The 25,948-nt window shown below is 36.5% G+C and overlaps 1 pseudogene; it reads right to left on the reverse strand.

Moving 5' to 3' along the window:
- Positions 1 to 1,024: 1,024 nt before the first annotated feature.
- LOC150015872 (elongation factor 1-beta pseudogene) lies at positions 1,025 to 18,607 on the reverse strand (annotated as a pseudogene).
- Between the last annotated feature and the right edge of the window lie 7,341 nt (positions 18,608 to 25,948).

Genomic DNA, 25,948 nt, shown 5'->3' on the forward strand with positions numbered 1-25,948 from the left:
GAGTCTGTTAAAATATGTATCATTGAGATATATATATATACATATATCATATATGACTAAGATATGGGTTTATATCTACAATATGAAAACCTTACAAAATTTTACTAAACCTAATAAAGATTAATAAAGCCTACTTTTGAGGGATTTTACTCGATAGTAGTAAATGTGGTTAAAAATACTTGTTCTTTCTTAGAAAATATGGTCAAAAGCACTCTGGAGGCCAGCATGGTGATGAGCAAATAATGTAGTGACTGGATTGACATACCTTCTGCAGGCGTTGTCTCCGTGCCTCAGCACTGCATCTTGCTTTGATACCTGTGTCCCTGCACGTGAAGGTTCTAGATCCACAAATAGGTAGGCCAGAAGGACTTGGTGATTGATGTCTAGCCAATGACAGTCCAGAGATGGAGACTATTTACTGTGCTTGGAGGAGAACAACTCAGAAAAATTCTGCAGTGGCTCCTGGGCTCACCAGGGGGAGGGAGTCCCAGTTGCCCATGGCAGGAAGCTGCTTGATAACAAACACCCCCTTTATTGGATCAGTCCTTTCTTCCTTTTCTCACTTCTGCCATGCCTTAGTTTGCCAAACAGTTGATTGAAATTATTGTTTCTAACATGTTTCAGTTCTTGATATTTGTTAGACCCTGTGTCAATAATGAAATACATGAAAATCAACTTTTTTTTTTTTGTCTTTCATAGCTTTTATTTAACAGCAATGATCCCCGATAGATTTTATATCTTTTGAAAGCAACCACTTCCATGGACTGAACACAGTCCTCAAAAGATGCCCTGGCTGGTGTGGCTAAGTTGGTTGGAGCATCCTCCTGTAACCGAAAGGTTTTGGGTTCGATTCCCCATCAGGGCACACACTTAAGTTGCAGATTCCATCCCTGGTCCAGCTGCCTATGGAAAGATGATTCTCTCCCTTCCTCTCTTTCTAAAAGCAATGAGGAAAATATCCTCAGGTGAGGACTTCTTTTTTAAAGTGATCAGCTCCTTCAGCAATGTTTCAAATTTATCATCTTTACACACTACATTGAAGTTTTTTAATTCTGCACCCCCCTAGAACTAGTATGGAAGAGCCCCAGACCAAGCCGTCTGCTTGAAAGCTTCTGATACACTCCTCTAATTTCACCATCGCCCTCTCGTGTCCCAAAGTTTCACATCTAACAAGACGGGAGACTTGGCAACAAGTGCAGGATTTTAGCTTTCTTTGCCTCATACTGTGCAGCTTCCTTCTCTTTGTCTCTTGGCTCCTTTGCTTTCCTCCCCATCACATCCAAAGAGATCAATGTCATCCTCTTTACTATCTGTAGCTCCACTTCCTGTGGTGTGTTCCACATTAGCAGGGCCACACTTGCCCAAAGTTTCCTTCACTGCTGGCAGGTTGGCCTTTTCATTTTCGTAAGACTCAGTGTGATTATACCCGCAGAGGGCATGATACAAGTTGGTAGGTGGTAGGCTAGAGGCTACTTCAAATATTGTCACATCTGCCTTTAATGTCATATACCCCTTGAGGTACCGTTTGTCCTCCAGGTAGTTTCTGAACACTTGGAGGCCATTGGGCTTTTCAGGTCTCCACAATCGAGGGCATCGCTTGATCTGCAGAGATGGGTAGCGGCGGAAGAAAAGAGGAGCGCAGGTGGGGAGCCCTGCGCCCTAAGAGAAACAGTCCAAAAAGGCCCCAAAATTCTTTATATGAAAGGCGGAGTCCCTCCTTCGAACCTACCCAAGGGTTAAAGGTCAAGTATATTAATCTTCTCATTCACTATGTAAGAATCAGGGACTTAGTAAAATGGGCCAAAAGTTATCTGCAAGCCTTTGTTCGTGTTTGGAAATTGAAAAACAACTTTTTTGTGAGCCAGTAAAGTAAAATGTAATGGAGAATGTATATTCTCATTAGTATTGATATCTCTTAAAACCACTATGTTAAGGAACTTCAGCATATAAATACAAACTTGACTAAAAGAGGGGAAAAAAGAAGAGGTCCTAAGATAGAGTAACAAAGGTAGCACCATAGTAAAATTATTACCTACATAATTATAAGCAACTTTGGGTGCAAAAATGGTGAGCCCTGATGAACATTTCATTGGTGGTATGAAATTTATAAAAACAAAGACTTTAAAATGTAGTCTATACCCTTATACTATTTTTAAATCACCTTTGAATGAGGTAGAAAACTCATGAAAATCTGAGGTATTAGAGGAATTTGTTATCTTACAGCAGAGAACTTTTACATTTTAAAATAAGTTATATATTTTTATTTTACAAAAACAAATGCCAAAAGTTTACTTACCTTTCTTGTTAATGAGAATAGATTGTCATTAGCATACTATCTGAGATATTTTTCAATTTTCTATTGCATTTTTTCCATCCCCATTTATCCCTTTATACTCTTACCCGCAAATCATCACACTTTTGTCCATACTCCTTTTTCCTTTTTGCTCCATCCCCACCCCCTAACCTTACCCTCCCCCCACAACACTAGCTGTCATCCTGCTCTCCATCTATGAATCTGTCCCCATTTTCCTTGTTAGTTCAGTTTGTTCATTAGATTCCACATATGAGTGAAATAATGAAGTATTTGTCTTTCTCTGACTGGCTTATTTCACTTAGCATAATGTTCTCAAGGTCCATCCACCCTGTCACAATGGATAAAATTTTCTTTTTTATGGCTGAGTAGTATTCCATTGTGTAAATGTCCCGTAGTTGTTTTATCCACTCATCTACTGATGGATACCTAGGCTGCTTTCATATCTTGTTGATTGTAAATAATGCTACAGTGAACATAGGGGTGCTTATGTTCTTCTGAATTAGTTTGTTGGTTCTTTCAGATATATTCTCAGAAGTGGGATCACTGAGTCAAAAGGCAGATCCATTTTTAATTTTTTGAGATATCTCCATACTGCTTTCCACAGTGGCTACACAGTCTGCATTCCCACCAACAGTGCAAAAGGGTTCCTCTTTCCCCACATTCTTGCCAGCATTTGTTTGTTGATTTATTAATGATGGCCATTCTGACAGGTGTGAGATGGTATCTCATTGTCATTTTAATTTGCATTTCTCTGATGATTAGTAGGTTGAGCATCTTTTCATAATCTATAGGCCATCTGTATGTCCTCTTTGGAGACATATCTATTCAGGTCCTTTGCCCATTTTTTAATTGAGTTGAGCTTTTTTTGTTGTTGTTGGGGGGGTTGTCTTTTTTTGGTGTTGAGTTTTGTAAGTATTTTGTTATTGTGGATATTAACCCCTTATCAGATGTATCAGTGAATATGTTCTCCACTTCTGTAAGTTGTCTTTTTATTTTGTTGGTGATTTCCTTTGCTGTGCAAAATCTTTTTAGTTTGATGTAGTCCTATTTGTTTATTTTCTTCTTTTGTTCCCCTCACATGCGGTGATATATCAGATAAAATACTGCTATGAGCAATGTCTGAGATTTTGCTGCTTATGTTTTCTTCTAGAATTTTTATGGTATCAAGTCTAACATTTAAGTCTAATCCATTTTGAATTTATTCTTGTGTGTAAAGGTTTATGAAAGTGGCCTAGTTTCATTTTTCTGCATGTATCTATCCAATTTTCCCAACACCATTTATTGAATAAACTATCTTTGGCCCATTGTGCATGCTTGCTTCCTCTTTCAAATGTTAATTGACTACAAATGTGAGGGTTTATTTCTGGCCTCTCTACACTGTTCCATTGATCTATATGTCTGTTTTTATGCCAGTAATCAAAACCATACTGTTTTGATTACTATGGACTTACAGTGTAATTTGATATTAGGTAGCGTGATTCCTCCAACTTTGCTGTTCTTTCTCAGGATTGCTGTTTCTTTCTATACAGGGCCTTTTGTGGTTTCATATTAATTTTTGAAATATTTGTTCTAGTTCTGTGAAATATGTCATTGGAATCTTGATAGGAATCGTATTGAATCTATAGTTTGCTTTAAGTAGTGTGGATATTTTAACTCTGTTAATTCTTCCTATCCATGAACATGGTATGTGCTTCCAATTATTCATATCATCTTCAATTTCTTTCTTCAGTGTCTTATAATTTTATGAGTACAGGTCTTTTATATCCTTGGTTAGGTTTATTCCTGGTATTTTATTCTTTTTGAAGGAATTGTGAATGGGATTGTTTTTAACCTCCCTTTCTGTTAGTTTGTTATTGGCATATAAAAATGCAACTGATTTCTGGATATTAATTTTGTATTCTGCTACTTTGCTGAATTCACTTATCAGCTCTAGTAATTTCTTGATGGAATTTTGGGGTTAGTATGTACAGTATCATGTCATCTGCAATTAAAGACAGTTTTACTTCTTCCTTTTCAATTCAGATGCCTTTTTTTCTTCTTGTCTGATTGCTGTGGCTAGAATTTCCAGTACTATGTTGAATAAGAGAGGTGAAAGCAGACATCCCTGTCTTGTTCCCGATCTTAAGAGGAATACTTGTAGTTTTTGCCAATTGAGTATGGTGCTGGCAGTGGGTTTGTCATATATGGTCTTTATTATGTTTAGGTATGTTCCCTCTAATCCCACTTTGCTGAGAGTTTTTATCATAAATGGGTGCTAGATTTTATCAAATGCTTTTCTGCATCTATCAATATGACCATGTGGTTTTTATCTTTCATTTTGGTTTTGTAGTAAATGATAGTTATTGATTTGCAAATATTGTACAACCTTGCATTCCTGGAATAAATCCCACTTGATCATGCTGTATGATCTTTTTGATTCATTGCTGTATTTGGTTTGCAAATATTTTGTTGAGGATTTTAGCATCTATGTTCATCAGGGATATTGGTCTATAATTTTCTTTTCTTTTTTTGTAGTGTCTTTATCTGGTCTTGGAATGAAGATAATGTTGGCCTTGTAAGTTTGAGAGCCTTCCTTCCTCTTAAGTTTTTTGAAATCGTTTGAAAAAGGGAGGTGTTAATTCTCCTTGGAATGTTGGTAAAATTCACCTGTGAAGCCATCCAGCTATCTTACAGGAAAAAAACAAATGAACTTCTTGGCAAACTCAATATTTGTGAACATGAAAACAAATAAAAAACAAAAGCTGTGATGGCAATACTTATACTGGACAAAATAACTTTAAAACAAAGGCTATAACAAGAGACAAAGAAGGACCCAGCAATTGCACTTCTGGGTTTTTATCCAAATAAACCCAAAACATTAATTTAAAAAGATATATGCATCCATATATTCATCACATTATTTATAGTAGCCAGGATAGGGAAGCAACCTAAGTGCTCATCAACAGATGAATGGATAAAGAAATGGTGCATATATACAAGGGAATATTACTTGACCACAGAAAAAAAGAACAAAATCTTGCCATTTGCAACAACATGGATGGACCTAGATGATAATGTGCTGAGAGAACGAAAAATACCATGTGATTTCACTTATATGCAGAATCTAAACAACAAAGTAAGTAAACAAACAAAACAGAAACAGACTCATGGATACAGAGAACATTTCGATGGTTGCCAAAGGGGAGATTGTTTGGGTACTGAGTGAAAAAGGTGAAGGGATTAAGAAGCACAAACTGATAGTTACAAAACAGTCATGGGATGTAAAGTACAATATAGGGAATATAGTTAATAATATTGTAACAGCCCTGGCTACATTGCTTAATTAGAGCATCATCTTGATGCACCAAGGTTACAGGTTCAATTCCTGGTCAGGGCACATACAAGAATCAACCAATGAATGCATAAATAAATAAAACAACAAACTGATATTTCTCTCTCTCTCTAAAAACTATCAATAAATAATATTTTAATAGCTATGTATGGTGCCAGATAGGTATTAGATTGGCAGAGGTGATCACTTCATTATATAAATACCTAATCACTGGTTTGTAAAACTGAAACTAATATAATGTTGTAAATCAACTGTAACTGAAAATATTTAAAGCACTTTTTAAATATAAAAAGGAAAGACGCTACTCATAATATGTCATCAGGAAAATGTAAATTAAAACAACAATGAGATATCAGACCTTACCTGTTAGAATGACCAAAATCTGCAACACTGACAGCACCACATGCTGGCAAGAATGTGGAATAACAGAAACTCTTATTTATTGCTGATGGAAATACAAAATGGTAGAGTCACTTTGGAAGGCAGTTGGTGGTTTCTTACAAAGCTAAATATACTCTTACCATTAGATCCATCAATCACAATCTTTGGTATTTAATTAAAGGTGTTGAAAACTTATGTCCACACAAAACTCTGCAGAGGGATATTTATATCAGCTTTATTCATAATTGTCAAAACACAGAGGCAACCAGGATATCCTTCAATAGATGAATGGATAAGTAAACTGTATTACATTCAGACAATGGATTATTCAGTACTAAAAAGAAATGAGCTATCAAGCCATGAGAAGATGTGGAGTAAATGCATATTACTAAGTGAAAGAAACCAGTCTAAAAAGCGTACATACTATATGACATCCTGGAAAAAGAAAAACTATAGAGACAATGAAAAGATCAGTGGTTGACAGGGAAGGAGGTTTGGGGAGAGATGAATATGCAGAACAAAGAGAATTTTTAGGGCAGTGAAAATACTCTGTACGATATAACATGTATATATTATTATACATTTGTCTAAACCCATAGAATGTGCAACATCAAGAGTGAATCCTAAGGTAAATGGTGGGCTTTGACTATTATGATTTGTCGAAGTGGGTTCACCTCTGGTAAAAGCACACTATTCTGATGAGTGATGTTGATAACAGAGCAAGCATATGTGGCAGGGGGTGTTGTATGGGGAATCTTTATACCGTCCTCTCAATTTTATTGTAAACCTAAAACTGCTCTTAAATTTGTGTTTAATAAACAACAAACAAACTTAGTCTCTCTTTTCAGAATAAAGGTGAAAGTTTAACAATCAGTGAGAAAGCAACTGCTTTTCAAAAGAAGAGTGTATGGACAGAGGATATGTGAAGGTGTCCTCTCATCTGCAATCTTAAAAGCACAAAAATGAAATTTTCTAATTTGTTCTAAGATTTTGTAAATAAACAGTTTCAGAGGAGTTTTTGTTGAAATGTAACACTTTTTAATTAGTTCACAAGAGCAATTGGTTGAAATTATGGAAGACAGAAACGCTTTACCAAATTTCAGAAATAAAACAATTTTAGTAATTAATGGATGAGATTGAAAAATAAAAATTGTTTTAGTTAGTTATAGCCAATAATGAACTTCGATTTGTTTTTGAGGTGTCCTGTCTTTAGCCACTGTAGCAGTCAAAACCAAGTATGAAAATAAGCTGAACTTTGAATCACTATATTAAAAAATGTTAAGCCAATATTTTTAAAAATAATAAAGTATATTTAAACACGTTGCAAAAATAGGTTTGCTATTTGTATTTGTTCTCTCAATGAATTTTTATATTTCATCCTTTAAAAAATTTTTTGTACGCTTCATCATATAAAAAGTAAATATTTATAGATATATTTAATTTTTTTATATTAGATATGCATGCTCCAACTATTCTTATGGATAGGGCACACAGACAGTGGGAAACTGAAAGAAAACCTATTGAAGTGTTTAGAGCCAGGAAATAACATAATCAAATTTATGTTTTCAAATACATGTTCTAGAAATAACTTAGCCACACAAGTTTGGAGAGAGACAAGTTAGAAAACTATTTGACAGTGAAGTAGAGATAATTAGGCCTAAATCAACACAATAGCAATGGAGAGAGAATGAACAGTGACTAAAGTGAATGGAACTTGGAAAACCAATGTTATGTGAGGGTCAGAGGAAGACCTGAAATGAAAATAACTTGACTCCCTGGCTTAGAGCGGAACTTCATTGCTAGTGCTGTGCTCACGAAATCAGGATCTTTCAGACAAAATACCAAGAGACTAGCAGATTTAGAAGGAAAAAACTAATATACTTGCTAAATCTGAGGTGCTTGTGAGAGATCAGTATTGCTGTCAGAAGGCTGGGCTTACAAATAGAGTTGAGAATGGTCATTTTATATCATTATACTTTATTAATGCAGCCTGAAAAGAGATACTTCACTTTGTAGGGAAAGGAGTTAATTAGCTCCTCCTGTTAATTCATACTGAGTTTAAAATGAACTGAACTTAAACCTTATTCACACGAGCTATTGTTAAGGCATTTCTCTTTATACTATCTTTTTGCCATTTGGTTTTTAGATCTAGGAACAAGAATTTCCCCTTCTGTTTATAGCATTTTGTCTTTCTTAAGTCAACCCATCAATCAGTTTATCAAGCTCTCCTTGGATGGTGATCACTATCAAGTACATCAGTGCTATCTTCCACCTTTATTGCACCACTTCTTAGCTTCAGTTAATTAAAAATCTTGTGCTATTTCTTTTTGCCCCTTTTGAATCTCAGATACCCATTATTGAATTGATTTTTTCATGGCACCGTATCATCATCAGTATCTGCATGGCCACTATTTTATGTTACTTTTATTTTTGTTCTTGTTGTTATCCTCCTTTATACGATATTTCTGCGAGGTAGAAGCCACCATTTGGGAGCCTGCCATTCTAAACAAAAGCCATCCAGAAGCCTACCAAGAAGCATCTCAAATCCTCCCCTACCCCTGCGCTGTCCCTAGCTAACCCTAGGCTCAGGCAGCTATCAGGATGTTGCAACTGGGCCAGTTGTCAACCTGCTGGTTATATAAGGAGGCAGTTTAGCCTATCCTGTGCTGTTTCCCCTTTCCAAGCCTCAGAACTCCTCAAAATTCACCCTGCCCTGACCCTGGTTGCTGATGTCTGACTCCAAGACCACGACCCTCCATTTCACGTACTCAATAAACCATCTTGTTCAGCATTTGGCTGCTGGCCTTCTCTACCTCTGCCAACTTCCCAAAACCTAACACTTTCCAGTCCCATTTCTTATGTCTTCCCCAACTGTATTGGAATTGCACTGAAAATTTCTTTAAAAGAATTGAGAGCTCTACAATGTTAACTTTCCCATCTATGCAAATAGCCTATCTCTCCATTTATTCAGACTCATTTATTTACTTAATGAATGTTTCTTCAGTGTTTACAAAGTTTCAAACTCTTCTCTAAAAACTGTGATCATCCTGGCTGGCGTGGCTCAGTGGACTGAGTCCTGGCCTGCAAACCGAAAGATCACCAGTTCAATTCCCAGTCAGGGCACATGCCTGGGTTGCAGGCCAGGTCCCCTGTTGGGAGTGTGCTAGAGGTAACCACACATTGATGTTTCTCTTCCTCTCTTTCTCCCTTCCCCCCTCTGAAAATAAAGAAATAAAATCTTTTTTATTTTATAAAAAGCTGTAATCATATTAGATAAATTTCTTTAGGTGTTTTAAAAGAATTTTAATTTTTCTATAAATATTTTCTATTTTTGTTAGGTCACTTTCTATATACTTCAAGTTTTTGTTGCTATAATACAAGGCATAATATTTTCTATTATGTTTTTAATTGGTCAATGCAAATATAGAACTTGTTTGTTTTTTGCCATTTTAACCTGTATTCTTTCATTAGTTGTAATAGTCTATTGGTTGTCTTAAGTTTTCTGTTTCTTCCCTTCCAGTTCCTACATTTTTTGTATGTCTTTCTTGCCATACCACATTGGCCAGAGGTAGTTACTTCTGCAAGAATTTCTGAACTACCATCTCAATAATTTAATCTACACTGACAATGAGACCACCAATTTACAGTTTGCAAAGTAGCTATTTTCCTTCTCCTCCCCTTCCTCCTCCTCCTTCTTCTTTGGAAAAATAATGTCTATTTTATCTTCCAGAATCTCTTATCCTCCCCAATATTATTTTTAAAAATCTCAGTTCAAACATTGTTAGGATTTTCTCAGTGAAATTCTGTGCACATTCCTTGAAGCCATTCTCTTTGCTAACTGCCATGTTTCAAGTTGTCTTATAGAGAGATTCAGGTTAAGTCCTACATGTTGCTGAACATAAGTAATCAATGAAATTTTATGTGAAACTCAAAACTTAGCTAATACCGGCTGTAAATGTAGGTCAACTATATTTAATTTCTAGTAGAGATTTACTCCCATCACACAATCATCATAAGAGTTGACCCCTCAAATAACGAAGAGTGGAAAAGAATGGAATGAAGCATAAAGGCTACAGAGGTAACAACAGGTGTTAACGAGACACCAAATAATAAAAAATGATGAAGAACTCTGAAATTCAAGTTTATTTAGTATGTCATGGTTAGTTAGTTAAGAGTAAAATCAGGAGTTAGTGTCTGATTTGTGCCTGTTGTTTAAGAAGAGATGCCTTGGCATCTATATATTATTTTGTTTCTTTTCAAAAGCTCTAAATTCCTGTTCAACTGAAGACATTTTCAGAACAAACCAATTGGTCATTTCATGGACATTCACACATTTGTTTATGAATCAATTATTGTTAATTACTTATATGTGCTTCTTTTAACCATGCTAATTCTGTGTATCATTACACTTTTTGTTTTGCTTGGCTGTAGTTTAGTCTCTAGTTAGCTAGTTATACTGACACTAAAACAAATATTTGGCACATGTTTGGAGTGGACTATAACTCAGAATCAAATTTAAATGGTTTCTTGTGAAGCCAGGAAAATTGTTGAAATGCTAGCCACATAAAAATATATTTGTTCAGTTAATCCATGTTAATATTCATTGTTTGGGTAAAAATACACTAACATATGTTTATATTTATATATGTGAATTTATAAAAAATATATATCTATATATGTATTTAGGCAGGGTTCAAGGTAACAATTCAGACAAGCTGCCATATTAATAGGAATCAATAAACTAACAAGTTTATTTCTCTACTTTTTGTCAAAGAGAATATTGAAAGAAAAAATGAACAAAAAAATGGAAAAGAGGAGAGAGAAATACATATACTACACTTAAAATGTATTACCCAAGGTCATACTTAATTTTTTGTTATAATATTTTACTCTTTTCTCCATCACAAATTTTAGTCACTTACCATCCCCAACTGCCCCTTCCATACTCACTCAAAAATAATAATTATTACATCAAGAACATAGCAATTGGTATTGTTACTTCCTATTTACCTCCTGAGAGATATAAAACTATTAGTCAGTTTAAGTTTTTTCTGCTGGATTAGATTTAATTAATAACTTGGATCATTTGATTTTCTATGAAAAACCACAATGTAACCTTAAGAATACAAAAACTCATATTAAGAAAAGAAGAGAGCACAGAATACAAGAATGCATTCATCAATACATCTGATAAGGAGTTAATATCCAAAATTTATAAAGAACTTACAGAATTCAACACCAAAAAAACAAACAATCTGATTAAAAAATGGGCAAAGGAACTGAGTAGACTCTTCTCCAAGTAGGACACACAGATGGCCAATAGACATATGAAAAGATGCTAAATGTCACTAATCATCAGAGACATGCAAATTAAAACCACAATGAGATATCATCTCACACCTGTCAGAATGGCCATCATCAATAAATCAACAAACTACAAGTGCGTGTGAGGATGTGGAGAAATGGGAACCCTAGTGCACTGTTGGTGGGAACGCAGATTGATAAGAGTCATTGTGGAAAGCAGTATAGAGTTACCTCAAAAAATTAAAAAGGGACCCAAAAACTAATTCAAAAGAACATAAGCACCCCTATGTTCATTGCAGCATTATTTACAGTCGCTGAGATATGGAAACAGCCCAAGTGCCCATCAGTAGATGAGTGGATAAAACAACTATGGGATATTTACACAGTAGAATACTACTCGGCTGTAAAAGAAGAAAATTTTACCCTTACGAAAGTATGGATGGACCTACAAAAAATTATGCTAAGCAAAATAAGCCAGTCAGAGAAAGACAAATACCATATAATTTCACTTACATGTGGAGTCTAAAGAACTGAACTAACAAGGAAAATGGGGACAGACTCAGACAGAGAGTAGGATGACAGCTCCAGGGTGGAGAGGGGAAGGTTAGGGGGTAGAGAGATTGAGAAAAAAGGAAAAGGATTCATGGACATGAACAACAATGTTGTGATTGCAGGGGGCAGGGGTATAAGGAGACTAAATGACAATGGAAAGAATACAATTTAGAAAAAGGAAAAGAACGCATTTTTTAAAAGAAGAGAGCAATAGACATATAGTACTGGTTAAAAGTATTAAAGGCAGAAATATCTATAATTCACTCCTTCAGCTTTTTCTAGAGCAGCAAGTCCAAACAGTGCTATGCCTTCTGTTGCTTTCTTTCACTTTACAGATGCTGAAAACTTTCATTTCAAGTTTCTATCTGCTAGAAGTGCGGTGGAAAAAAAACTGGTTATTATTTCTAAACCCATTGAAATTACATTTTGTGGCATCAAAATGGATTTTTTTTAAAGCAGGATGTTGGATTGACAGTAAAGCAGCTGCACTGCAACAAACTAAAGCAAAAATTAATAAGAGACCTGAGTGAAAGAAAGACTATTGGTTTTGCACACCCAGAGCAAATTGGCTGGATTTAGAAGAGCACACTTTGATCTTTTCCAGACTAATTACTGCTCTGTGTTTGACTGTTTTGTGCATTATTTGCCCTTCATACAAAACCAAAACTGCTATGGTACATTGCTGTAATACAAATGAAAATTTGACATTCAGTAAACAAAGCATGGCAAGGGTCATTCTTTCAGCATAATAAATGCATAATACAATTTTAGAATGCCTTTTGAATACAAAATAAAATGACACAATCTAAGGCAGTTTTGAACTCAGAGTACACAGTCAAGGCTGTTCATGAAGGCTAGAGAAATCGCTTCCAATTCTGATCTATAAATATAGATTGAAACAGTTTATTTCAACATTGTGGAAATGCTGAGGAATTTACATATTTACAGAAATAAATGTGTCTGTTTTTAGAGGATGGCTTTTCATTTGTCTATAAGGTTAATTGAGAGCAGATTTCTTAAGCAGCTGTTTGCAGTAGCCATAATAGTGTTTATTCACCAATATGATTCTGGATTTGCTTCTGGGAAAGAATTTAGATTTTTTTAACATGTAGAATTTATATTAAAGTATTTAATGCTGTATTTACTTTTCAGAAAATATAATGAATTCAATAATAATATTTTCAACAAATACCAATTAAATTATTTTAATTTTTATTATTTATAGAGCACCATAATTATTTAAGCATAAATCTCTTTCTGCATAAAAAATATATTTAGGTTATAAGTGAGTTACCCTCCTAAAGGACATCCTTTTAAATAGTTTGTATTTAAACATTATTTTGACAATCTCTCAAATAGTACAGTAAGTTATCATTATGTGAGTAAAAATGGATCAAGTATATTAAAAGGCTTTTATCTGATAATACTTGTCCCAATTTGTATTTAAACCCATTTAACCTTTAGACCTATACAAACTTTACCCGGTGTTTTCAAACACACATTTATGCAACTTCAAATATACCTGCATTTAAAAGTCCAAAGACTTACAGTAATTTCACTATTTATTGTTGAAATATTTCACATAGGAATATTTGATTAAATAAGTGATCTATTGAAAACATTTCTAGCTAGATTGAACAGAAAACATCATTCATTTATGCTTTATTTCTATCTTAAACTTTGAAATAAAGTAGTTTAGAGAATATTGATGATATAGTTCATTTAATTAACCATTCTTTAAAAACTGAAAAATATAATATATATTTATACAGGATTGATTTATAGTCAACTGTCACCACCGATAGAATACACCATGGCTGTTAAAAATTGGAAATATTGAACTCTTTTATTCAACCATTTAAGAATACCACACATTAGCTGTTGAGCAAGTTTTCTGTCCATCGTTATTTTTTTAATGCTATATGAATTATATAAATTTTATGATCTTCAGTGCCTCATTTTACTTTCAAAACTTAGCTGGATATATCCTTCACATACACACAAAGTGGTTTACTAAATGCCTGTTTCTGTCTCGCCCATTTACCTTTACCTCACAGAACAGCTCCCCAGGGAGCACTGGTGATGGTGTGGATGGCCGGAAGAAGAGTAGTTACCTATTCACAGAAAAAGACTTGAGAGTTCAGCATGATAGATTTTCACAATATGTGGAGTGGGCCAGTGCTACGGTACCAAACACCGTGTAGGAAAGGTAGATAAATATATACAGATAGAACCATAGAGCTCAGCCAAGTGGATTATAGAATAACAGAATTTATAATGCTTTCTACTTCAGCAGCAATCATACTCAACCTCTGCAAATTAATCAGCCTGCAAAATGCCAAGAATGGAGAAAAGAGGATATTGACTTCTGGAGAAGTCACCTATATTTTATCTTTTCATTAAAAATAATCACAGATGTTATTGTAAAATGTAAAGATTTTTCCCCATGTGATATAAAACAGACTAGTTCCTTTTTGCTAATACTTCTAAGATTGTTTCAGAATGACTGCACACAACACTTTCTTTTTAATTTTAGGGAAAAAATTATTAAATAAACCCTGAAAGCATTATTTACCATGCATTCTTTTCCTCAAGGGTTTTAGGAGTCTTGGAATTATAGATGACTCCATTTAGTGTACTTTCTTCCTTATGTCCATTAGTTATTTAATGTTGCTTCCCATTTACCTTTGTCCTTAGTCAGGCCTTCAGATCTGAAAACTATCTCCAAAGGAATAAGAAATTAAGAAATACAGGGGGTGGGGGGAGAGAAGCAGGGTAAGTAAGGGAAGGGTCTAGTCAAGGAACTAGTATAAATGACCTATGGACATGGACAATGGGGTGGGGATTGACTGTGGGAGAGGGGGTGGCTGGGTAGAGGGGGAGCAATAGGGGAAAAAGTGGGACAACTATAATAGAAAAACAATAAGTAAATCAAAAAAAGAAAGAAACTAAGAAATACCTTTACTTTTCCCTTTGCAAAGTAAGTTTTCTTGTTAAACACTCAAATTAAAGACTCATTCTAACTTACTTTACCCCAAAATTTAAAAGAAATACATTCATTGAGGTAGAACTTTTTACAACAAATATTGTAATTCTGAAAACAAATTAGATTTTATTTCACAGTAGAAGCTTTTTTCCATAATGTTCTCTTAATTACCCTGTAAAATAATAATGAATTATTTCATGTGCTGTACAATCAGTTATAACCTTGTGATTGAAAGATTTTTTGAATCTCCCCAAATGGTTAATGTTTCAAGTTTGGGCTTTAGGGGTTTTTAGAGTCACAAGTTCTGTTTCAAATTAAACACATAATGAAAAGGAAGCCATTCATATATAGTAATGCACATAAATCAGAATGGAATAATAGTAGGGGTTCCACATATATCCCTTTTTCCCACAGGCTAAGAACAATTTTTAATCCCCAGGAAAAAAATGAAATTTGTCAAATGCCTCTATTGCTACTCAGACATCACTGCTGAATATGCAAAGTGGTCCCCAATACCACCAGCATATTTGATGTGAGAGAACAGCAGCAATTTCTACCTTCCTCTAAAAATACCCCCTAAAGCAAAGTGGCCTCATAGATCATCCTGAGACTATTACTAATATTACTGTTTCCTTCAGACAAGAACCTAACTTCATCCAGATCAAAAGAGAAAAAAATTCTCAACCTTTGCGTGAAATATGATTGCTTTCAGGAAATCTCATTTAAAAAAAGACACTCAACATATAAGGGGGCTTTTAACTGCTCCCCAAACCATGTTTCATCTTCTTAAGGTTGGAGGTTACAGGGTACTTTTTAAAATGGATTTAACACGTGCTGATCACTAAGACAATTAAAGGCATAAACGGCCCTGAATGGCAGGGCCCCTACCAAAAGCTTTACGCCAATACTGTTCCAGTACCTGCTTTTCATTTCTGTACATTCAAACCCTTACAAACCAAATTCGAAATTTTCAGGATTCATCAAGAGCAGGAGCAGAAGACAGCACCTTCTGAGCATTCTCTCATCAAGCAACGGTTGGTTATAGAGCTGATTGCCCTCTTGCCTTAGGGACGTTATTTCACATTTTTCTTTGCCATTTATAAAGTAGGGATCAAAATTAGCTTTATGGGAGAAAGTCTGACAAGCGTGAATAAATAAAATTGGTTTTAAATGGTTTGAAACCATACAATTTGAGTTTTTAAAAAAAAGTACCTTAACACATGATCTTACATCAAAGCAAAGGGAATGTAATCTGCTGCTTTTTCATCTGAACAAATCCAGTAGCAATCATGCTTATTAAATACTTGCACATGGTTCTGTGATTAAAGTTGTACTGTCATCCAAGAGCTAATTATCTCAAATGAGACCACTGTAGGTAAAGGTACTTTGTAAAGTGTAAAGTACTACACTTGCAATAACAATAGTAATAGATATTAAGTGATTACCTTGTACAAGGCAGTATGTTCTACCAGGTGTATTTAAACTTCACAGCAACCTTGGGAGATAGATGCTATTACCGCACTTATAAATGATAAACCTGAGACTGAGAGACACTAAGACATGTGTCTGTTCTACACAGCAAGAAAGAGGAACCAGGAAGAAGGTCTATCTGACTTCCAAAGGATTGTCATGGAGATGATGTTGATCTTTTCCCCATATTAGAATTTAGTGTTTTTGTCATGACAATTTATATTTCTGAAAATGCACGTTGTTGTGAATTAGAAAGTTGAAACATGGCATGTTTTGTTTATAAAAGGTTTTTTTCCTAAGTTGCTCTTCTTGTGCAGTACAACACTTGAAATATAAATTGAACTAACAAGGAAAATGGGGACAGACTCATAGATGAAGAGCTAGAGTGGGGGCAGTTAGGGAGTGAAAGGATTGAGCAGAAAGGAAAAAGGACCCGTGGACATGGACACAGTGTGGTGATTGCTGGGGGGGAGGAGGAAGGTATAAGGGGACTAAGTGGTAATGGAAGAAATACAATAAAAATTAAGTCATAGAGAAGGAAGGAAGGAAGGAAAGGAACGATCGTGGTGAATAAGTATTTGGAACTGATTTTTTCTTGTAAAATGTTTTAAAAGTTATAAGTACCCTTAAATGGTTGGGCCATGTTTTCATCTATTAACTTGCAGAAGAAATTAAAATATTTTGCTTCACCATCTATTATGATTTCTTTGTCAGTTTTTCTCCAGAAGAAATTGCTCAATTCTTATTTTGTTGTTCATATGAGTGCAATACGTGCTATATACATAATCACTAATTATTACTTGATAACAGATTTATTTTCTTTCTTTAGTTTTAGAGAGAGGGGAAGGGAGGGAAAAAGAGAGGGAGAGAAACATCAATGTGTGGTTGCCTCTCACTTGCCCCAACTGGGGACCTGGCCCCCAACCCAGGCATGTGCTTGACTGGGAATCAAACCCGCGACCCTTTGGTTCACAGGCCAACACTCAATCCACAGAGCCACACCAGCTGGGGCGACAGTTAAATTTTTTAATATTTGGTATTAACCTCTTTGGCATCAGAGAATATTGGTGACAGTGGCATTATAATCAAATACCATTATATATGCAAATAAATACATAATTGCTAATTATACATATGAATTTTTTAATATTTCAGATATTTTTAATTTCTTCATATTTGTTGTTTATCAGGAGTGACTAAAATAAAAATATATAATTGAGTACCATCATCATCATGGAAATGGCTTTAAGAGAACACTGGTTAGATTAATGTTATTGCTTCCCTTTTTCAACCATTAAATAGTTGCCATTGATAAACAGTCTGTCAGGATTGCTCAAGATATGTCACATAATACAACATGTCTGTTTCTGGAGTGGGGTAGACTAGGAAATAGTTTATGTGAACTTCTTGATTTCATCATACAAGCAGCACAAAAGCACCACCCCAGCCTCTGAGAACACTGGACTATGCACCCCTGAAAAAATCTTTGCCTCCTGCATCACAAGTGCACAGCAGTCGAGCATGCCTGTGTACATGATATCAGTTCCTTTCTGCCCTGACTGCACCACCATATGCCGCAAGGAACAATGTCAAATGGATAAGAAGATAACCCAGCCAATGCCTGGACGGACTGCGCAATCCTCCTGCTGATACAGATGAGAGTGTTCTTGGGATCTGGAAGCACTCACTTTGCAGTGTCATAGATACCAAAGCAGTCAAATGATAAACCCCTGCAAAAACAAGCGAAAGCCTTGGTACATGCACTTGATCCTATCAGATTTGTAGACATTAACCAGACATTCACCGAGGCCTTTGAATTTCCTTTCAGCTCCAGCTTCTCCCACATCAGTTACTAGACAGGAAGAGGCAAACTCAAGAGGATACATAGAATACGAGGTGGCCCCAGCGGCACTACCTGATGCCTAGTTCCCTGAAAAGTAGTGGCAGAACTGGGTTCTCTTGTCCACACCACCCAGAAAGATCTACTTGTATTTATCTTTGCAGTCAGAGTTGAGATCCTGGGTGGGGAAGGATCTGATAGCATTGGCCAGGTCACCACCCAGAAGGCCAGGACTCCGCGCTCCTTGGGGATACGAACCATGCAGTCTATATTGCCCTTAATTGCTTATCCACAGTGATTTGCTTGCCAGCATTGGCATACTGCATCTGCAGCAGCAGCTTGACCCACTTGATGGGCACTACCACTGTCTTGGAGATGGTGGTGGCATTCCACCTTCCAGGAAGCCGTTGGTGAAAGATACGGCGGCATCTGTCGTGTTGAAAGGAAAGAAAAAGCAGGTGATGGTTGCAGGTCTAGGCTCCTAAGTGGCCAGGATTCTGGGGCTCTTGGGCCATATGAATTTTTTAAGCTGGAAACTTCCTGATATGAAAATAACACACCCATAAATAAAACAGTACCTTACTAAATCATTTTGGTTAAGAATTTATGGGAATCATATTTTTTAAATAGCAAAAAACTCTATTCCTACTTTACAAAGAGAAACACGGTGACAAAAAAATAAGTCATAATAACAAAGTATTTTAATTTTTTCTAAAAGTTAAATATATGAAAAACTAGCCCAACCACTTAAGGGTACTTCTAACTTTTCAAACCTTTTAGAAGAAAACTCAATTCCCAATACCTATTCACCACGACTAATATTTCAGAGCATTGCCATTGATTTTGGAATACAGTATATGAAAGAAAAAAGGACTGAAAGTTCAATTACAGTAATATAAGTCTTGCTAGAATAATAAACTGATAATTGGGGATTCTATCATGATTCAGGGAAAACATTTTCTAATATATTTTTTCTCATTCTACCATTATAGTTCTAGGAAATGTTTGGGAAATGATTGGGAACTATGTTTTGAAGAAACTTGGTATGAACTTTGCTAACAATGATCCAAATAAGTTTTTAGATTACTCTCCCAAGAAATTACGGTATTTCATGCAAAGTGGTATCCACTTTAAAACTAAGGTAATTTTTTTATGGACCATGAAATGATAATCTATATTCTGCTCTTCCTTACATGTTTCTTTAAAACCTCAAACCAGAGGAATGAGTCACATTTTGGACCATTTTCTATTTTAATCTTCACTCTTGTATTCTGTTTCTAAGGGGATACTTAATTTTAACTAGATTGCAATTTCATTTTAAAAGAATTGAACAGATTTTTCTAGAGTGAGTTAAGAATTAGCCATTGAGATTATTTTGGGCTGCTACCTTTAAAGATGCAAAGATCTGTAAAAAAATGGTACATCTAGATTTAATACAGATAATATTTGATTCTTTAAAAAAGAAATGATGTAATTGTGATATTGGCAGGAAATATATATATATATGTAACATACACTTTTCACTTCTAACACCTCTTTGAATATGCAGTTTTCTTTGTAGAATTTATTATACTGACAATGTTAAAAATATTAATCAGTTTCTAATACCTGACAACAGAAACATCTGATTTTGTTTTTAATTCAGATGGTTGAATATACACAATATTATTTCATGTTACTTAAAATTAGAGTACAAAATTTAAAGGATGTGGTAAAAATTTTATTTAATCATTCCTATAAAAAAAGGGAGCAGTATTAGCCTCCTAGTTTTATTTTTAATAAAATATTTAACATTACTATTTAAATTGATTTATTAATAACAAGCACCAATTTAATAAATATTAATTTATATAATATTGATTTATAAATTTTATTGTTAATATGTTGCTATTAATAAGATTAAATAAATATTAATGGTAAATGTTGGTTTATTAAATATTTAAGAATATTTTAATATTTAGTTTTACAATAACAAAGTCTTTAATATTTTAGTCTAATGACTTCATTATTCAAGAATGAAAATAATGAGAAGCAGAACTTCCTTATATACGCTGCCTATAATTTATTGTAACAAAAATACACATTAGGAATATGATTCTACATGGAGAAACTTGAAAATAAGGGTTTTGGTATACATTTATTAGCAAATATTTAGTGAGTGCCTTCCCTGTTTTAGGCACTGGGCCCAGTGTGCATGATAAAATGATAAAAGAGGACAGAGTACTTGCCCTCCAAATGATTATAGTCTAAAAGAAGATCTATATATACTCAATTACATAAAATTTAATGGAATTTCCACAGTCTGTGGGAGACTAGAGACCGGTTTGGGATCCTGGAGGCCAACTCCGGGCCAGGTCCTGCTCGGAAGGGACAAGCGATGTCCCTGCCTTGACCACAGGGTCCAGAACCCAGACCACAGGAGTGTTGAAGGGCTGGGATTTGGAACTGACTGACTAGCTGGGGCCCAGTGCTGAGGCTAGAACACTGTGGTCCCAGTGAGAAGTGCTGGGAAATGAGTGTCCATCTTCATAGTTGTATTACAAATGTGGAAACTGAGGCCTGGTAGTGAGCTTATAAAGGGCAACCCAGCCATACGTCCAAGAATGAGGGTAGAGCTGTGACTAGGCCCGGGACCCAGCCCGGTCTGTCTTGGGAGCATGTTCTCCTTCCTGCCTGGGTAAGTGGTCAGCTGAAAGTCCATGCTGCCCTGTCTGGCATCCAGTCCTGGGGCAGAACAGCTCAGTGTGCATGGTGCCCAGGGCGACTCAGGCTAGGTGCGTCAGGTAGAGGGGATACGTGCCCTGGCCCAGTGTCAGTCTGGCTGCGAACCAAGACTTGGAATAGGGGTGGGAGGTTATAAAGAGGAAGTTCCTCAGCTGGGAGTTGGGCAACAAGCACCAGTCAGCCCTACAGAATTCCTAGAACTTGTCCCACAGCTCCTGGCAGCTTTCACCCAGGATCTGGTCCTCTAGGCAGCCAGGAACCAATAAGTACCAGATGCCCATCCCCAGCACGGGAGAGGCCCCCAGTTAGCTGGTCGACGAGGACCTTCTCGAGGATGTTTGGGAGGGCATGGAGACCGGACACGGAAAGCAGGAGGTTCAGCCAGAGGTACCAGTAGTGCAGGAAGGGGCGCATGCTGCAGCGCACGGCCAACATGCTCACTGAGGGCCGCGGGGCGAACTTCTGGCCCAGCCGGGCTCAGACCTCCCAGGACAGGCGTGCGCCATCCGGAGCTGCCAAGACAGAGCTGCAGCGCAGAGGCGGCCCACCACGCACAGGCCGCACAGACAGCGTCAGTCGTGGGGGCAGGACACAGCGCCTGTGGGGACCTCGGTAAAGAAGACAAATATTTAAGAGACAATTGCAATAAAAGCAGAAGTTGAGACAGCGGCCCTATTGTCTTGTCTCCTTCCCCTCGCATAGTCCTGCATTCACAGTCCAAGGGGCTCCCTCTGTGCAGACCCCATGCTGGCCGGCTCCTCCCTTGAGTTTCCATGGCTAGGTGGAACAAGGGTGTAAATTTTGTATACCTATTGTAGGACATGAAGGGCAGCAAACGCAGTTTTTTATGGTGACACAGATATATATTTTGATAGCAGAAATTACAGGCTCAGTATTGTAGAGCTGAGCACATTCCACTAAAGCAATTTGAGAGAGAGAGAGAGAGAGAGGCTATAAAGTAATAATAATGATACTAACTAATCCTTTTTGAGCACTTATAGTGTGCCAGCATCTTATATATTTACTCAAGTAATCCTCACAGCAATATATGAGATAGACACTAAAGAGATAAAAAGGTACATTTAAGATGTTGGAACAAAGAGAAGGAAACACTTCACTATGTAGAGGTCAGATATTAGAGCCAAGTCCTATAGTATATATACCTTGAGAAGAGGGAGTGATGTATCTGCCAGTATCAATGTAAGTTGTGCAATAGGAACCCAAAACCCCCAAATTTTGATGGCTTATAACAACGAAGATTTATAGTTGTTCACAAAACTTGTCAAGTTGACTTGGGGACTCCTCACGTCTCCTCACTCTGGGACCCAGATTGACAAGAGCCTCCACCATCTGGAGCATCACCATAGCAAGAAAAGGGGACATGGTAAATTATACGCTGGCTCTTCAAGTCTCTTCCTATAAGACCTGTGTTACTTCTCTGTTTTTATTTGTGAAAATAAGTCACGTGGTTCCATCTAGCTTTAATGGAGAAGGCAAGTGCCATCTTACACTATACCCAGAAGCAAGAGAACAGGAATACTGAGGAATAGTTCCAGTGCCTACCAAGGCATAGAGAGAATAAGTAAACCAAAGCCAACCGGGAAGAGTCTCTCAACTTGGGAAAGGCCTCGACCCTCTTTTAAGGGCTTTCAGTTGATTAAGTCAGGTTCATTCAGGATCATCTTGATTACCAAGAGATTTTCAAGGGGAGGGGAATAATTCCTTATACAGGGCGTGACCAGGGGGAATCACTGGAGCCATTCTACAATCTGAGCACAACAGGAAGCAAGTGAAAGAATATTTGAAGAATCCAGGTGAAGAGTTATAAGGTCCCAGACTAAGATAGAATCAAAAATGTTTAGAAAACACAAATATACCTTAGATATAATTTAATTGTATTAAAGTTTAGCTAATGATCACTTTGATTTTTAAATTTTTTATCTGTAGAACTGAACTCTGATGGTACTCAAATATTTTTTAATATTCTCACCTTTAAAAGTCACAAATATTTCAAATATCTAGATTAGTCTAGTCAAGAGCAAAAATAAAATAAAACACATGAATATCCAATTACCAAGCATTGAATTCTATGCCATAACTTGCACACAAAAATTAGTAATTACTTTACAGTAAAATCAATAGTTTATTTATAATTTTATGAATTGAAAAGTAAGATACAGAATATATGTTGCATTTTTCGTAGTTTACTATCAAAACAATTGTTTAAAACATATATTTACACATAGGCAATTTTAAGTATATTTTATTATGTTATTACAGTTGTCCCAATTTTTCCCCTTTTGTCCCCCTCTGCCTGGTATTTCCCTTCCCTCCAGCAACCCACCCCCCACCTTAGTTCATATCCATGGGTCATGCAAATAAGTTCTTAGGCTTCTGCATTTCCTATACTATTCGTAACATTGCCCTATCTATTTTATACCTACCGATTATGCTTTTTAATCCCTGCACCTTTTCCCCCATTCTCCCTCTTCCCCCTCCCAGCCGATAACCCTCCAAATGATCTCCAAGCCTATGATTCTGCTCCTGTTCTAGCTTGCTTAGTTGATTGGTTTCTTTGTGTTTTTAAGATTCAGTTGTTGATAGTTGTGAATTTGTTGTCTTTTTAATATTCATAGTCTTGATCTTCTTTTTCTTAAATGCGTCTCTTAACATTTCATATAATAATGGCTTGGTGATGATGAACTCCTTTATTTTTACCTTGTCTGGGAAGCACATTATCTGTCCTTCCATTCTAAATGATAGCTTTGCTGGATAGAGTAATCTAGGTTGTAGGTCCTTGCTTTTCATCTCTTTGAATAGTTTTTGCAAATCCCTTCTTGCCTGCAGTTTCTTTTGAGAAATCAGTTGTGAGTCTTATAGGCACTCCTTTGTAGGTAACTCTCTTCTTTTCTCTTGCTGCTTTTAAGATTCTCTCTTTATCTTTAACCCTTGGCATTTTAATTATGATGTGTCTTGGTATGGTCCTCTTTGGATCAACTTGTTTGGTATTCTTTGTGCTTCCTATACTTGTATGTCTATTTCCTTCACCAAGTTAGGGAAGTTTTCTTTCATTACTTTTTCAAATAAGTTTTCAATTTCTTGCTCTTTCTCTTCTCCTTCCAGCATTCCTATGATTCAGATGTTGGCACTTTGGAGATGTCCCAGAGTCTTCTTATACTATCCTCATTTTTTTGAATTCTTATTTCTTCTTTCTATTCTGGTTGAATGTTTATTTCTTCCTTACATTCCAGATCATTGATTTGAATCCCATTTTTCTTCCCTTCACTGTTGGTTCCCTGTGGATTTTTCTTTATTTCACTGAGCATAACTTTTATTCCTTCCTTTATGCTGTTGCCATACTCAGTGAGTTCTTTTACCATCCTGATCACCATTGTTTTGAACTCTGCATCTGATAGGTTGCCTATTTCCATTTTGTTTAGTTCTTTTGGGGGGGGGTTTGTTCTGTTCTTTCATTTGGGCCATATTTATTGCCTCCTCAATTTTTTCAGCCTCCCTGTGTTTGTTTTTGTGTATTAGGTAGAGCTGCTTTGACTCCTTATCTTAGCACACCTATAACTTGTGTGAGGCAGAGCCTTAGATTATCACCAGGGTGAGGCAACCTGCTTCACCGTTTTGTGGCTCTGTGTTGGGGGGAGGGCTCAGAGTGGGGACTGTGCCACTGCCTGGCTTCTAGGGGTTTGCCTGGCACTCACCCCATTTTTAGTCACTTTACCCATTCCCCATATGTGACTGGTACCCTTTCAGACATTGGCCTGGTGTTGAATTCCAGAATAGGTGGGTATACATACATTTTAAGACCATGCAGGCCCTTTAACTGAAGTTTCTTGAAAATCTGGCAGTTTCTTCTGCCGCCCCAACCCTCACTGGTTTTTACAGTCAGAAGTTATGGGGACTTATCTTCCCAGTGATGGAGCCCTGGGCTGCGCTGTCTGGCCTAGGGCTGGGATTGCTCTCTTCCATGGTATCCTCCCTGAATTTTATCCACCACACATGAATATGGGACTACCTGTGGCTATTCCACCTCTCCACACCTCACCATGTCTTCTGGCCTCTCTGTCCCATCTCCATATCTCCTCCCCTCCTACTTGACTGGATGAATGTGGCTTCTTTAAATCCTTAGTTGTTGGACTTTCATGCATTTTGATTTTCTCATAGTTCTGGTTGTTACCTGTTTTTAGATTTAGTTGTAATTCTTCTTGTGGTGGCACAAGGAGGCAAAGTGTGTCTACCTATGTCTCCATCTTGACTGGAAGTCCTCATATAAGCAATTTTTAAAGGTTAAAATAATTTAATGAGTATTGTGTAAGATTTTTACTAACCAAACAAATGTAAGAATGTCAGTGAGCCTAGGACATCACAGGGCTGAAAGACATTTACTCACTACCTTAGAAAGTGACAAACAACCTGCCCCAATTGGCTCTAAATACAAATATCAGCCACATGTGCTCATTATAAGCCATAAATATATATGATTGACTAAAGAGAGAGAAAAAGAAAGATAATGTCCATTAACATCTGTGTATTCCTGTTTTACCTTCAGAGACCTCCTTAGTGCCTGCATTTTTTAAATGCAACAGAAGTGACCTTTTTAGATTCCATGTCAGCTACCATACGGTTTAGCTGAAATTAGAGAAAATTGGCAATTGAGGGAAACCAGTTAAGAATGCATACAAAACACATGGTAGCCCTGACTGGAGTGGCTCAGTTGGTTGCGCATGGTTCCACAAGGCAAAGGGTCACTGGATGGATTCCTAGTCAGGGCATATGCCTGGGTATGGGTTCGGTCCCCAGCTAGGGAGCATGTGAGAGGCAACTGATCGATGTTTCTCTTTCACATCGATGTTTCTCTCCCTCTCTTTCTCCCTCTCTACTCCTCTCTTTAAAAATAAATAAAAATCTTCCCAGTCAGGGCACATGCCTAGGTTGCATGTCAGGTCCCCAGTTGGGGGCATGTGAGAGGCAACCACACATTGATGTTTCTCTCCCTCCCTTTCTTCTTTCCCCTCTCTCTAAAAACAAATAAAT

Source organism: Furipterus horrens, unplaced genomic scaffold, assembly GCF_987537825.1.
Source record: "Furipterus horrens unplaced genomic scaffold, mFurHor1.1.pri manual_scaffold_3, whole genome shotgun sequence".
NCBI lineage: Eukaryota > Metazoa > Chordata > Mammalia > Chiroptera > Furipteridae > Furipterus > Furipterus horrens.